Here is a 15,821-nt window from a genome sequence, read left to right as displayed (position 1 = left end):
AATTATGACAATTGAATTTTAATGGACTCTTCCTAGGACACTTAGAAATATGCATGAATAGCATGGTAGTGAGGTGTGGGAGAGAGGGGATGTGAAGGTGTGTGTATGTGTAAGGTTAAAAATCTAACTAATAGTCATTTTATTATTTGTCTAAGAAAATTGTTTAGAAACCTTTTATTTCCCTCTTCATTGTTGAGCCTCTGGGTAATTATCTCACAGATTGATTATATACTAGTATTTATTTAATTTGGGAATCGAAGAGAGAATACTTTTAATTAGTCCCTCAATTCATAGTTATTTCTTCAAAACAAAATTAATGTGACCAAATTTTTAAAAATATATGATACATCTCAACAGTATGCACAAACCCAGTATTTACTGCCTATTTTTATTGTGTTCCCTTCGGGAAACATTCGTCCCTCAGGTATGTAATTGAAAAGACCTGTTTGTGTACTCATTTCAGGAAAGTCTTTAATGAGCTCTATATATGTTTCTTGGCAATGAAAAGAAAACAACTCCACATTTTGTAAATTCTCTATTTATATAAATATAAACCCACTCAGCTCTAGCCTCTCCCTCTATCTTCTCAAGGCTGAGAATGCGAGTCTCAGTTAACAGTGTGTCCACCTTTCTCTGGTCATTAGAAAATGTCCAGATATGGACTGGTCCAAGCGTATGAACCAGAGGTTTTGTAGACATTCTTTGATTGTTAATCACAACAAAGACACTAGTTAATTTCGGTCAGCATATTAAAACAAGTTTTAGTATGGAAAGTAATATATGGAACTGAAAAAGATTTGATGTCTGAAGCCACGGTTTTTCTCAGCCTAGCAGATTGCAGTCTGATGCCAAAGCTAACGCCCGAATATAAACAGAAGAGGGATATTGTGCTTTCTGGACAGGGGAGTGTGACACATAAATAAACAAAAGAAAACGTGTTATAGATTAGTTTTTACTGTTACTAAAATGAAATATTTTATTTTGCTACCCACATATTATTTTAATCTGCAATATAATATAAGGATTAGAGTTTATTAAATTTTTATAAGAATTCTTATATGCACCTCATTTTAAATGGAATGCATTTAGTCAAAATGTAGATTTATGGAATTCACAAATTAAGTTGAAAATTCACTTACATAAGCAGCAGTCTATTTCTTGGGGTCCTGGGGTATATGCTTTGTATGTAAGGAGTGGGAGATATAGTGTAAAGAATGGGAGAAAAAGCTTCGGTCTGGTGTCTGTCCTCAAGGAGTGTATTTAACAGTTTGCTCATAGAAGAAGCAAGATTCATATAAAACATACAGCAGAGTAGTAAACAGTAACAGTAACAAGAACATACAATAAAGTGCCAAAGTGGGTGGCATATTAAAGGAAAAATAGTGTCAGAGAGCAGACCTCCCTTTCCAAATGAAATTGTATGCAAAACCCCAACACAGAAAACAGAGAAATGTGATTTTTTAAAATATAACTTTGCCATACAAGTTTAAATATATGTGCATAATATTTATTCAAGAAGTTATTCCAAAAGTAAGGCCGCTTAAATGAACCAAAAAAATTAAATGGAAATAAGTATCAAGGGGCAGGTCTATAGCAAGGACTCAATAAATGTTAATTAGTCTTATTATTCGTAGTAGTAGTAGTAGTAGTTTTAAATTATGTGCTTTGGATAGCAATCACAATGCAGGATTGGCCTCAGCTCTCAATTATTTCTGTATTTTGTTCAGTTTGCACATTTCTAAGAAAAATCTTAATTCACATAGAAAAGTAGTTGTGCTTGCTCAGGTTTTGCTTGGTTTCAATAGCTTGCTTTGTTAATTTCATATTGTATTAGTCTTCTGTTAAGCCAAGATGGCAAGAGAAGAGATTCTTTTAAGTAGAGTCCACTCCCCAAATGGGGATGCGAGGATAAAACTCGGTGGCACAAGTTAATTCATTCTTTATTTTAGTAATAAAAAAATAAAGGTTGAGTGTGTGTATGTTGTTGTGTTAATGCATAACAACCTACAAAACTGAACCAGACATTTGAGACCTCCTTCAGATACCATCATGTAACACAAATTTAGTAAGGTCTGGAGTTTGGGAACCCCTAGTGTATTTTACAAGACCCTAATCCACAATCTAGTGTAAGTCAAGTCTAACGCACCACCTATTTTTGTGTGGCCCATGAGCTAAAACAAGCTTTTACATGTTCATTGGTTGAAAATAAATAAATAGATAGATAGATAGATAGATAGATAGATAGATAGATAGATAGATAGAATTTTTCCTGACATGAGTATTTTGGAGCTAGGACCAGTAGATCTTGGTGATGAATTTGGCTGTGGGGAGACACTGGAGGGGAGAGAGAAGTCACTAGACTATTTGGTTTGGGTTTTTCATTGCAGGATTAATAGGAGTACCATTCTCTGAGATAGGTGGCTTGGAAGAAGGGCCGTTATGAGTTCAGTCTTTGGCATGTGGAATTGAAGGTGCTTTTGAAGCATTCACTGAAATGTTCTGCGTGGTCTGCACGTTTGTGTATTAGTGATCTGTGGATAAAGACCACTCCAGAACCATCACCATGGCTGTGAATTCTAGGGATTGTGTAGAGGGTGAGGACAGGAAAGAGCCTTGGACCAGGCCTGAAGGGATGCCTTATAATGACTTTGTTGGAGAGAATGAGCCTGGAAAGTTTAGAGGAGAGGCAGAAAAGTGAGAGAAAACTAAAAGAATGTTGTGTCGTAGAAGTCAAAGGAAGAGCAGTGTCAAGGGAATGATAATGCTTTAGAGAAGTCAACAAAAGGATTGATGCGTGTCCCTGGATTTTGTGATATGAATATCTTTGGTGACTAGAGTAAGAAGTGCTTTGATTAGTCAATGAGAATAGAATCCCTAAATTATTGTTTTATTGAAGTTATTTAAACATTTAACTATATTAGTTTGAAAGAAAACCTACATTCCCAGGTGTGATCTTTTTATTATTCAATTGATCTCCAAGTTTACCATGGCAGTTAATTAAAAAATGGGATTCACTTAAAAGAAATGTGCTTCACAGCAAATTTTTATTGAAAACAACTATTGCCCATCACCTAAATACTGGAATCTTACCCAGATTATACACCAAGCCCCCTTTAATAAAAGAGGACAATAATGAGAAAAAAGTTGTTAATGCAACATTCAAAGTGACTTTAAAAAATAAGCAAAACTGGTGACTCATGGGAAATATCACACCACTCACAGGCCTTGTCGATTTTAAGTAGGTTCCAAGCTAACTCAATTGTGCTACTCTAATTTATTAAATAACTAGAGGCCCGATGCACAAAATTTGTACACAGGGTGGGGGTGGGGGGGTCGCTCAGCCTGGCCGGTGCCCTCTTGCAATCCGGAACCCCTTGCTCCTAACTGCCTGCCTGCTCCCTTCTTACCTCTTGGCTTGCTGCTGCTTAGTGCTGCCATGGAGGCGAGAGAGGCTCCTGCCACCGCCACTGCACGCACCAGTGGTGAGCCTGGCTTCTGGCTGAGCGGTGCTCACGCTGTGGGAGTGTACTGACCACAGGAGGCAGCTCCTGCATTGAGCGTCTGCCCCCTGGTGGTCAGTGCGCATCATAGCGATTGGTCGTTCTGGTCTTCTGCCCTAATGGTTGCTGGGTTTTTATATATATAGACTAGAGGCCCGGTGCACAAAAATTTGTGCACTCGGGGGGAAGGGGGGGGTCCCTCAGCCTGGCCTGTGCCCTCTCGCAGTCTGGGACCCCTCGGGAGATAACGACCTGCTGGCTTAGGCCTGCTCCCGGGTGGCAGAGGGCAGGCCCAATCCCTAGGTGCAGCCCCTGGTCAGGATCAGAGCAGGGCCTATTGGGGAGTTGGGGCGCCACCCCCTGTCATGCACAGAGCAGGGCGGATTGGGAGGTTGTGATGCCACCCTCAGTCACGCTCAGGGTAGGGCTGATTGGGGGGTTGGGGCACCGCCCCGTCACACTCAAGGCAGGGTCGATGGGGAGGTTGCGGCACCACCCCTGTCACGCATAGAGCAGGGCCAATCCGGGGCTTGGGGAGCTGCCCCCTGTCACACACAGAGCAGGGCCCATTAGGGGGATTGGGGCTCCTTACACTGTCACGCACAGAGCAGGGCCCATCAGGGGGGTTGGGGAGCTCCCCCCTGTCATGCACAGAGCAGGGCCCATCAGGGGGTTGGGGAGCTCCCCCCTGTCACGCACAGAGCAGGGCCCATCAGAGGATTGGGGAGCTCCCACCTGTCACGCACAGAGCAGGGCCCATCAGGGGGTTGAGGAGCTCCCCCCTGTCACTCACAGAGTAGGGCCGATAGGGGAGTTGGGGCACCGCCCCCTGTCACACACAGAGCAGGGCGGATCAGGGGGTTGGGGCGCCGCCCTCTATCACCCACAGAGCAGGGCCAATCAGGGGATTGGGGCACTGCCACTGTCACACTCAGGGCAGGGCTGATGGGGAGGTTATGGCTCTACCCCGTCACACACAGAGCAGGGCCCGTGGCGGGGCAGGGGGGGCGGGGGGCGCCACCCTCTATCACCCACAGAGCAGGGCCGACCAGGGGGTTGGGGCGCCACCACTCTCACACTCAGGGCAGGGCCGATGGGGAGGTTATGGCTCTACCCCATCGCACACAGAGCAGGGCCGATCAGGGTGTTTGGGCGCTGCCCCCTGTCATGCTGATCCCGGTGCCGGGAGGCCTCGCGGCTCCGCTGATCCCGGTGCCGGGAGGCATATTACCCTTTTACTATATAGGGTAGAGGCCTGGTGCACGGGTGGGGGCTGCTGGTTTGCCCTGAAGGGTGTCCTGGATCAGGGTGGGGGTCCCCACTGGGGTGCCTGGCCAGCCTGGATGAGGGGATGATGGCTGTTTGCAGCTGGTCACACACCCTTCAGGGTGGGGGTCCCCACTGGGGTGCCTGGCCAGTCTGGGTGAGGGGCTGAGGGCTGTTTTCAGGCTGGGGGTGACTGAACTCCCAAATGCTCCTTTTTTGCTTTTTTCTTTTTTTATTCTGGGCCAGCTTTAGCTTGAAGCTTGGCTCCAGCTCTTAGGCCTCCGCTCCTGAAAGTAGGTTTCTGGCCTTTGCATACAATTGCGAATCTGCTGGCTGAAGTTGGGCAGTATTTGTTACAATGTTTGAAACTGCAGGCTCAGAGGCCTGCAGCCGCAGGCGGGGAACGTTGGTTTCTTCCGTCACTGAGGCAAGCAAGCCTCATGTTAGTTTCAAGCTGCCTGGCTTCCGGCCGCCATCTTGGCTGACAGTTAATTTGCATATCCGGCTGATTAGCCAATGAAAAGGGTAGCGGTCGTACGCCAATTACCATGTTTCTCTTTTATTAGTGTAGATGCCTTCCTCCCTTACCAAGATTTCTCCTATATGTGGCAGAAGGAAACTGTATTATTAATAGAAGTTTGGAAAAGGGGAGGGAAATGTTTGGAAAACTGTGTTATGCATTTTGTTTACAGGGATTTGGTGAGAATTTTTCTTGTATGGTTTCCCATAGCACTTGTTTTTCTTCTGTTTATTTTGTTATAATGTGTTATATGTGAAAGTGGACAGAGACTGTATCTGTCACTGTTCAGTTCTTTGGAATCAGACACTGAGATAGAGGTCGGGGGCCTAAGATATTTATTAAAGAACAACTCCTGTGAAAGGAAGAAGGACTGGGCAGCAGGAAAACTCAAACTGTGATGCAGATGAAACCAGGCTTTGGCCAACCCTGCAGGGAGTTGTGGAGTGAGCACTGCTTGTCCAGGTGTCCTGCTTAGGGCTAAAATGGATGGGTCTTTATGTCCCCCTAGCTTGGCCTCCGTTGCAGGCTGCTGCTTGTGTGAGATGGCTCTCTGCAGCCAAGGACAGCTGAGGCAGGTGCTCCTGCACCCCACACTTGGCAGCAAATCCTTGCTTGAAGGGGGATCTGAGTAGCTCATCTAGTCTCTACCACACTGTCTTGTAATGTTACACAAATTGAGTGGAATGCCTTGTATACATTTATGTTGGTTTGGATTCTTTATGCTACAAGTAACAATACTAGTAGCTATTCCCACTCATTCAGAAAAGTCACTTGATTATGTGAACAGATGCCTGGAGGTTGGGTGGGTTTCCTTAAATCGGTAGCTCCAGCTCCATTCCCTGGGATTCTTTTGACTTTGTCATCTTCAGTGTATCGAAGGCTTCTTCCACCTGCTGACCTCTCTGGCTGTAGCAAACAGGCCATGGTCCCACATCTGCACAACGCCCTCCCTCGGGCCAGCCCAGGAAAGAGCATCCGGTGTGTGTGCACCAGGGTGGCAGAGGTGGGAAGGCGCTCAGGAGTAGAGAAGGAGCTGCGGGTAGGGCCTGTTTCCCATGGGTTTCCAAGAGAAGTCAGGGGCTGTCAGGAAGGGCGGGAAGGCCACCAACAAATCCCGAGACATGCAATGGGATTTTTGATAACTACCCCTGGCTATGTTGTTGCTGATAGTATTTGATTCTCCTTACCTCGTGGGCATAATTACAGACCAAGCTATATACTAAAAACTTAGTTACTGAAAACCTAATTCTCCTTGTTTTCTGAGCTGTTATTTGGGAGATAGATTAAACTTGTAAACACTAAAGCTGTCAAAGAGTTTGAACATCTAATGCAGGGAAGGAGGATGGAGAACCTATGCACGACAAATGTAGTCAACATCGGTAATTGGTATGTTTGAATTTCATCTTGTCATTTTTTGCTCTGCTTCTCCTTTGGGTGGTGATAATCATGAGGCGGGTGGAGGAGAATAAAAGACACAAGGAGCCCTAACCAGTTTGGCTCAATGGATAGAGCATCAATCTGTGGACTCAAGGGTCCCAGGTTCGATTCTGGTCAAGGGCATGTACCTTGGTTGCGGGCACATCCCCAGTAGGGGGTGTGCAGGAGGCAGCTGATGGATGTTTCTAACTCTCTATTCCTCTCCCTTCCTCTCTGTAAAAAAATCAATAAAATATATTAAAAAAAGACACAAGGAGCTTAGATAATTCCACAATGTAAATCCAAGTTAAATCATTGAGAGCTGACTTTGGGTCAAGTTGAAACTCCAAAGAGAAGAGAAAAATGAATAATACTAGAATATAAGAATTGTTAGTTTTTAAAATATTTATCCACTTAATTTTTAGTCCCATCTGGGATGCCCGTTGTATAGATAGGAAGGAGACTATAAAAATTTCATTGTCTTTGAGATTTTTTTTTTTGAGTTTTTATAAAATATCAGCATTCGATTTCTCTGCCTTTACTAAGTGGTTGAGATTGCAGACTGACACTTATTAATTATACCAGATTTCTAGTTTAATTAGAGGATCTCTTCTGAGACTAAACCTTTTTACCATTAGGCTGTTTGAAACCTATGAGATAATAAAAAAGGGAGAGTTCTTTTAGAAATTTATTTACATGATTTTAATTAATGATTATAATCTCCATGGTCATTTTTGCAAAAGAGCATTTAATCCCTTAACTAGTTTTCATGATTTGCATTTTGCAAAAACATGTCAGCCCTGCAGGCTTATTATCTCAGAGTTGTGATTTTTTTTTTTCCAGATGAAACTTATTTTGAGTGAGTTTTATTTTGCTACCGTTCGAAGTCCCGTTTCATACCTTACACCTGTTTCTCATGCAGAGCAAACCCATTGGTAGAAAAGTAAAGTTTGCTTTCTTTTGCCAAGACAGAACATAGCCCTTGGCAAGGTTACCTTTGAAAACAGTTTTTCATGCAGAGACCGTATACAAGTAGCATTGCTGTTGCCAAGATCCTCTGACTAATGAAGGGTCGGAGCGGTGGTGTATTCTTTTTCATTGCTCACGGCACGTATGTGTAGCATTTCTTCTGAGAAAAGGCACTCTAGCGTTTCAAACAGAAGCTAGAAGTTTAACCTTCCAGGAGGAAGGTCAGTTTTAGTTTTTATTGATAACACAGAAGAAAGCCCCTTTATATGAATATGAAAGAAAAATTCTTTGCTAAGTAGAAACGATTAAACACAGTGAGTTTTTCACCTTTCTTATGAAAATCAGTCTGAAACTATTTTCCAGTTTTTAAGTTGTTTTTTCCCCTTCCCTAGCTAAAATGTCAGTCATCCTTTATACTGACGCTGCTAAGCTGGTCTCTAAACACTGGAGGGTTGGGATTCATGGCCCAGGTCCCTGTATATGGCTGCCTGCTCTGTTGTGGTGCAGTTATGCCACATATAGCATCGGTTGTTTTTCATCATAATTTATGAGAACATTTACATTTCCAGTATCCTTTAATCTATCTATAGTTTAATGGTTTCACAGACTGAGACTGATTCTTTGTTTACAAGTGGGAAAATCTCAGGCAGCAAAGTTTTGTGAGTATGAATGGAGCTGGAGAAGAGGAATGGAAGATGTTTATTCGTATGTACATGATCGAAATAGTTGCTATTTTAACGTGTGTGTGTGTGTGTGTGTTTTCTGAGATGGGCATGAGAGAGAAGCTATGGAGGGAGAGTGGTCTAATGTTTCTTGCTTTATTTCCCTCTTTAAAAAAATATTCATTAGGTGGATTTTTTACACCCTTTAATATTTTCCATATTTTATAACTTAAACATTGATTATTTTGGGGTTCTATTTTTTTTTTCTTATCTTCCCCCTTCTCATTCAGTCATTGGCAAGGACAAAACAATGCGTGAATTCCATAAAATTTTAGCAATATCATGCACAGTGTTTCTTTCCCAATGGCAACTAGCTGATTGATAAGGGCAACATTTCTTTAAATAACACATTTTTTTATCTGAATACTACTTAAGGTTCCACTTACCCCTAAATATTGCAAGAATTCAACTACTTTCACTTTAGTTCCACAATCTTTTCTTATTACTCTTGGTCAAAGATGATCTGAAGACAGCATAGTTCAATGTGTTCTTCAAAGGTTGGGAAATAAGTTTTACAAAAGGGATTGGAGACAAAACAATAATTCTTTCATGATAATTTTTTGTTTACATCATTATTATTTTGATGTTTACAAAAAGAAATTTATAGGGGGGGTCATTCTGGGCTGTCATTGCAGATGATATTCTAGAGCGCATTACAGATTATAAAGGAATGTTTTCAGCACTGGAAATAGGAAAATTTGAAATAGTACAATAGATTGCTGCTATGTGAAATTTTGTCTACTGTGAAACAGAGGCAGTGTCAAGTGCCTCCTGCACACCTATCTGTGGTTGGAATTTTTTTGGAATAAAAACTTACATATATTGAGCATTTGGTATGTGTCAGGCATTATTCTGGGCAGAAATTGACAGTATTGAGTAATTTAATTTTCATAACAATGGTATGAGGTGTATCATCATTTTAGAGATGAGAAGCCACACATTTGCTTGGGCTGAGATGTGAACCCGACAGTGTGAGCCTACAGTCTGCATCACGGCATTAGTGTTTTGGTACTAGAGGGGACTTGGAGAAATCCTCTGTCACCCTTCTTATTTTACGTATGTCCTCATATGTAAATGTGTAACTGGCTCCGAGACACTGAGTACCTTTCTGAAGGTCAGATAGGAGAGACATAGGTGGGATTAGAGTGGCGCCTGTGTGCTTCCTCCTTCCAAGTTCGCTCACCCTCTCAGGCTGCCCCAGGGAAGGCAGTTTCCTCAAGCTGTGAGTAGAATTGAACTCAAGCATTTTTTTCTTGATAAACTTGCAGCTCATAGAGTGCAGGAGTTCAACTCAATAAGCAGAGAGGAGAGTTACTTGGAGAGGGGGAAAAAGGAAGGGAAACTAGATGGGTATGATACCACTGTAATTAGCTAATTATTAATAATAGGAAAGAAGCAGAGGGAAGTCCAGACATTATAGGCATGTTCCCTGCAAGCACTGGGGAGGGGATGGGGGAGACTGGACAAAGGGAGGATAGACACATGCCCGGTAAAGTTGGGATGACTAGGGAAGGTGCTTGTCAGTCATACCTGGGAACAGAGGTTATTGGCCAGATGGACGTGGACACTGCAAGCCCATGAAGATTCGGGGTACTTAACCCCCTAAACACAGGAGCTCACCCTCTGGGTGCTCTTATGCTCCTGGTTCCTCTTGGCACACTTGGCTCATGGCTCACATTTGGCTTTATGGCATCCTCCTTGGGCCATGTGGGCGCCACACACAATGGACTGTAAATAGCCTGATGCTGAACGGGACCCAGCTCCAACATGGAAAGGGAACTCTGGACACTGGCTTTGCTTCTAGCTTTACCGAAGCCCCAGCTACACTTCTTCTATGTCTGGAGGAAGAAAAATGGGAGTTTAGAAACACAGAGATTTAATTCCACACAAATAGAAATCACTCATTCTCTCATGTGAGTCTCAAAAAATTCTTTTTCTCAGGATAGCATAATAATTCCACCCCTAGCAGCACCCAGTGGGGAAGAGGACTCCCCCTACCCCACACAATTCATCCAATGACAGGTATAAATGCAGCAGAGACTGGGAACATGACTCGCATGGACATAATTTGTGACCCTGTTACTGTCAAATGGCTTTTATCTTAAAGGCAGGTAGGGCCCTAACTTCTCAAAGTGCAAAGGCTGTGTTGATTTCTCCCTAATGGAATGGAAAGTGCACATCCTTGTTGGAACAGAAGAATTGTTTCCCCATGCTAGTTTGGTTGGAAACATCTAATTGCCGAGGCAAATTCTACTCTCAGTATAGACAGGAATAATCTATAAGCCAGATCATTATCCTTGGTATTTCTATGAGAAAATTGGGTTTTATTTTTTTAAAAGCACCTCTTAATAAGTTGAATTTTATCTGTTTTTTACTTCTTCTCTAAGATATTTACTTTAAATTCTATTCACTCATTCATTCATGTACTGAATAAATCAAGTGCCTCCAGACAGTAGGTGGTGGTGTTCAATTCTCAGGAAAGTGCTGTATAATGTAGAAATACTATGCTTAATAGCTGCCTCCCTGCCTTGTTTCCTAATTGGATCTGTGCTCTAGGGGACACTAGGTGGAAGTGAACAACAATGTTGAAACAGCATTGCATTCCTGTAGCCAAGTCAATTAATCACACAATGCGTTTCATAGGTGTTACTTCTAAGTAATTGTTGTGTAAATTAGGCCCATTGCAAGTGCTGGGTAGTAAACAAGAGACAGGCCTGCTAAAATACTTCACAACTTTGCCAATTCTAAACCCCCTTTGAGATAATCCTTAAAAATCTCATTGCTCACACCCACAAAATAACTACAATTTTTTATAAGCATGTTGGTTATGTTTTCCCAGTAAGCCTATAATTACACATTTAGCTTTTCAAGCAGAGGTTAATAATGATGGGATTTTTTAGTTTGGGGGTATATGTTATTTTTCTCCAATGACTTTCTCTAGTCCTCGTACAATCGGAAGGATTAAAACATAGATAAAGAAGGCCTTATCTTTAACAGCACTGAAACTCCACCCAGTGGCTTTCATCACATCAAACAACATCAAATACTTTATTTATAAGTTACTATTTATTATTTTTATATTTAATCAGGAGTCAGAGACTATATCTTGAGACTTCCTATTTCAGGAATATGTCCACAATTCTAAAAAAGACCTATGTGGAGAGAGTTTCAAGATCGCTTTGCCCCATCGTTATACAGATCAGCTTTCAGCACCATTGTCAAGGTGCTCAGTGAAAGTTTCCCACTGCTCTCATTAGGAAGCACCCACTTTGTGAGCCCAGGAAGTACAATTCCTGTCGAAGTAAGACTAACCATGTCAACTTTGCTGTTCACATTTCACCATCTTCTCAGACATCAAATGTGTTTGGCTCCAGATCTTTGAGGTAGTGTTCCTGAAAGAACTTGTTTAGTGATTGTTCTAGATCAACTATAAATAGTTCAAGCTCATCAGTCCAGTGCAAAAGATGGGACGATATGAACCCAGAGCTTACTCAGCCATGGTTCTAAGTTATGGAGAAAATGATTCTGAGAGAATGAAGCCAATTTACAGAGAGGTGCAAAGGGATGTTGACTGAGATATGGCACTAGGTGTTAGATCAGTGGAGTCAGACCGGACCTTGGTTGAGCAACCTTGGTACTTTAGTTCTGGCTAAGAAAGAATTCAGAGCCAAGACTCAAACTATAAGAAAAAGTTTATTTAGAAAGTCAGAGAAGTAGAAGAAGTGAGCCATTGAAGAAATGGACTCAGGAAACAAGTTACCAAGGCAAAAGAAGGACCCCCTGGAGCTTAAGAGAAAGAGAGAGAGGCAGGAAAGGAAAACTAATCTGGGGGAAGGGTTGAGGAAAAGCATATGTAATCTCAAAGATTACATATTCTTGGGCTTGGGAGGAACCAGGTGCTTTTTCAAAATAACCAGTCAGCTTTCCAAGCTTTGGTGGGCTTTTGATGGGTCCACCCCCTGAGGAATGATCCCTTTCCAGGTAAGACTGACAGGTTTCTGTGGTAAAGCACCTCCTCCTGCACTGCTTTGACACCTATTGCACACATCCTGTACCAAAAGGGGGAAAGGAAGGGAGCTAATCCTTGGTGGGGCAATGCTGAGATCCTCTGGAGTGTGTGTGAAGCTGTAGCTTCCTGGTGAAGCAAACAGGCCCAGTGCCCCTACCTGACCATGTTTAACAATGCCTCACTTCCCCTGCTCTCTTTTCTTTTATTAATATTTAGATAACTAGGGTAGTAACAGGAGTATAAACAGAGTTTTTCTTTATTCTGTCCTTTTTACTCTGCCATTTAACCAACTATTGCTGTTGTGGGAAGGAAATAAATTTTCCTGTACCCGTCTAGGTTCTTCTGGCTAGCCAAACAATTAAGTGGAGATGAGACAAATTAACAGGAGAAAATAACCAAACTTAATTATATACATATGTATGGGAACCCCACATAAGGATAGGAGAGAATCAAAGACCCCACAAATATGAGCATTTAGACACAGAAATTTAGACATTCTGAGCTAAGGAATGAGGCAAAGCACCCGGGCTTCAGAAGGGAGGAAGGTCATTCGCAGCATGATAGGAAGAGCAGATGTTCAGTAATTAGAAGTTTGTCTTGCCCTGTGGGTAGGTCACAAAAGGTTATGTCTGGTGATAACTCCTATTATGGACAAGCCTCCCAATTTAGATTCCTCTAGGGCAGTGGTTCTCAACCTTGGCTGCACATTAGAATCACCTGGGAATCTTTTTAAAATCCTGATTTCTGGGCCTCATCCTCCGGAAATGCTGTTTCTTTGTTACTAATGTTGTGGCCCCACCCCATAACAAAGAAACAGAATTTTTGGAGGATGAGGCCCAGAAGTCAGGATTTTAAAAAGATTCCCAGGTGATTCTAATGTGCAGCCAAGGTTGAGAACCACTGCTCTAGGGAGTTAGGAAGGAGCAGAATGTTCTCCTGAACCCACAGGGTCTCAATTGCCTTCTGCTCAAAACAATCCATGTTGCACACGTTGAGGAGGCCTGCTCTGAAACCCTTTGCTAGGAAATATTAAAATGTAGCCTTACTGGCATTTCTGACTTTGTAACTTGATATAGAACTAACAGTATTCCTCCTGAAGCAAAAATATGTGGAAAAAGTCTCTCATGAAATAAGCATATCTATTTCAATAATTTTTTGTGCATGATCCCATAGATCTTTACCCTTCTTACCTCAGATTTGGTGCATAATTGTTTAACTCTATAACATCTTTCTGCTGAAAGCAACTTATATTTGATGTCAAGAAGACCAAGTGCCCCTTAGTCTGCCTGTAGGCATCTGAAATGTGTCTAATGCAAAAGAGTTAATGAGGAATAAATTAAAAAGTGTTGTTAGTGGTGGAGATCAAGATATGATTGAGGATTTTCTTGTTATACCCTCTGGGAATATTTCTGCAGATGGTGTTCTTAACTTTGCTATTGCTCACACTTGAATTTGTAGTAATAAATCTCTCATTTATGCAATAAATTGTGATGTCTTGGGGGTGTTGGTAAGAATTTTTTTTGGGGGGGTGTTGTTACTTAATTCTTTACATTTTGTCAGGTGAGCTCTTTAAAACTTTAGCTAGGTAAAGTAAAATATGAAAAGATAAGGAGGATGACTGGTTTTAGACATGTTTGAATGTGAGGGAAGTCTATGGGGTAGGAATAAAGAACAAGAATAAAGATCAGGGCCTAGAATGCATTTGGGAGTCATTCAGGCAGAGTGATGTACCTTCCCATCAATTGAAATAGATGAGGTTACTGTATTCCAGGGAGCTGAGGAAAGACCTCCAACATCACGTTATGAAACCAGAAGCAATCAGGAAGATGGGGGAGAATCAATCTGATACTGTCTCATGAATGGGGTATTTGGCAAATCCAGATTATTTCAAAGCTGTGAAGGATGAGATCCTGATCTAGACTTTTGGTATAGGAAATTATGTGACTTTAGGCAATTTTTCTGGAGTTGTACTAAAAAATATAGGGGATAGAAACTAGATTATAATGTACCAATGAATAATGACAGATGAGGTAGAAGGGGAACCAAGTAGCAAGTTTATTATTGTTATTATTATTATTATTCCTTGCCCAAGAATATGTTTTATTGATTTTGAAAGAGAGAAAGGGAGGGGGAAGGTAGAGGAGAGAGAGAGAGAGAGAGAGAGAGAGAGAGAGAGAGAGAGAGAGAGAGAGAGAGAGGCTAAAGTTGGGAAAGAGGAAAAAGAAGGAAAAATAAAAATGGTCAGGTCTTGAATAAGGGGTAAGGGTTCTGACTACAAATTCCAATATGTGAGGTTTTTTTTTATTACGGCAAATTTCCAAGCGGTGGGAAGACAGACATCCAGGCACTCGGAAGATTCAGAAAATGCACTTTTTATTACAGGAAGCACCGGTGCTGGCCCTGGGGAATTGGTACCCAAAGCTGAATGCCAAATGTGGCGGTGCTTTCCCTTTTATGCCCCTAGTTTCTTTGTCTCCCAAATATGGACTAGGCTTCTGGAATTTTCAGGGCTCTTGCAGCCCCTGTGAAGGTTATAAGGGGTGAAGTGAGATAGCGACCAAGAGCCCGTCTGGCACCAGCAGTCAGATCCCCTTGTGGGGCTGTGTATGGTTTTATGGACCCTATAAGATAAGCATTCAAGGAAACAGGTTTTGCAAAGCTAGCTAGGACACAAGCAGAAGGGGTTGGGGCTTAATTACAGGCTAGCAAGCATACACATCAGAATGCAGGCTGAGGGGGGACATGACCCAGGCTTACAGCCCAAGCTGCCTTTATATTCTCAGGCTGCCAGCCCAAGCTGCCTTTATATTCTCACACCTACAGGCAATTCTCTAGTATCAGCTGGGTGTTCTGCAATTTAGATTAATTCTCAAACTATCTTTCCAGAGATATTATAGATTCCACAGTGAAGGGTTCAGTCCCATAAGACTGGCCTCCGCTTCAGATGTCACTTGCCAGCCCAAGCTGTTACCTGTGCTTCTGATCAACTCGCTATAAATTGAAGGTTCCAAACAACCCCCTCCTTGGGTCACAGAACTCAGAGAAGCATTTTACTTACTAAATTACTGGTATATTATAAAAAGATATAACTCTGGAACAGCCAGATGGAAGAGATGCATGGGGCAAGGTATGGGCAAAGGGTGTATAGCTTCCAAGCACTCTGCAAACGTGCCACTTTTCCCATATCTCCCAGTATTCACCAACCTGGAAGCTCTCTAAATTCTCTCCTTTTGGGCTTTTATGGAGGCTTCATTTCATGGGCAAGATTGAGTAAAGCACTGGACAGTGATGATTGATTTAACCTCCAACCCCTGTCTCCTTCAGGAGAGGTGTATGGGGTGGGGAAGGGGATGGGATAGGGACAGGAAGTTCCAATTCTTTAATCATGGGGTTGGTTCTCCTAGCTACCTGCCCACATC

At 42.3% G+C, this 15,821-nt stretch overlaps 1 protein-coding gene across 7 annotated transcripts in view; it reads left to right on the top strand.

The window, feature by feature from the left end:
- FBXL17 (F-box and leucine rich repeat protein 17) overlaps positions 1-15,821 on the top strand; it is a 451,458-nt gene that overhangs the window by 238,136 nt on the left and 197,501 nt on the right. The gene's annotated exons all lie outside the window — the stretch shown is intronic.

This window comes from Myotis myotis, unplaced genomic scaffold (assembly GCF_014108235.1).
Source record: "Myotis myotis isolate mMyoMyo1 unplaced genomic scaffold, mMyoMyo1.p scaffold_m19_p_5, whole genome shotgun sequence".
Taxonomy (NCBI): Eukaryota; Metazoa; Chordata; class Mammalia; order Chiroptera; family Vespertilionidae; genus Myotis; species Myotis myotis.
This window is presented reverse-complemented; position numbering and strand designations above follow the sequence as displayed.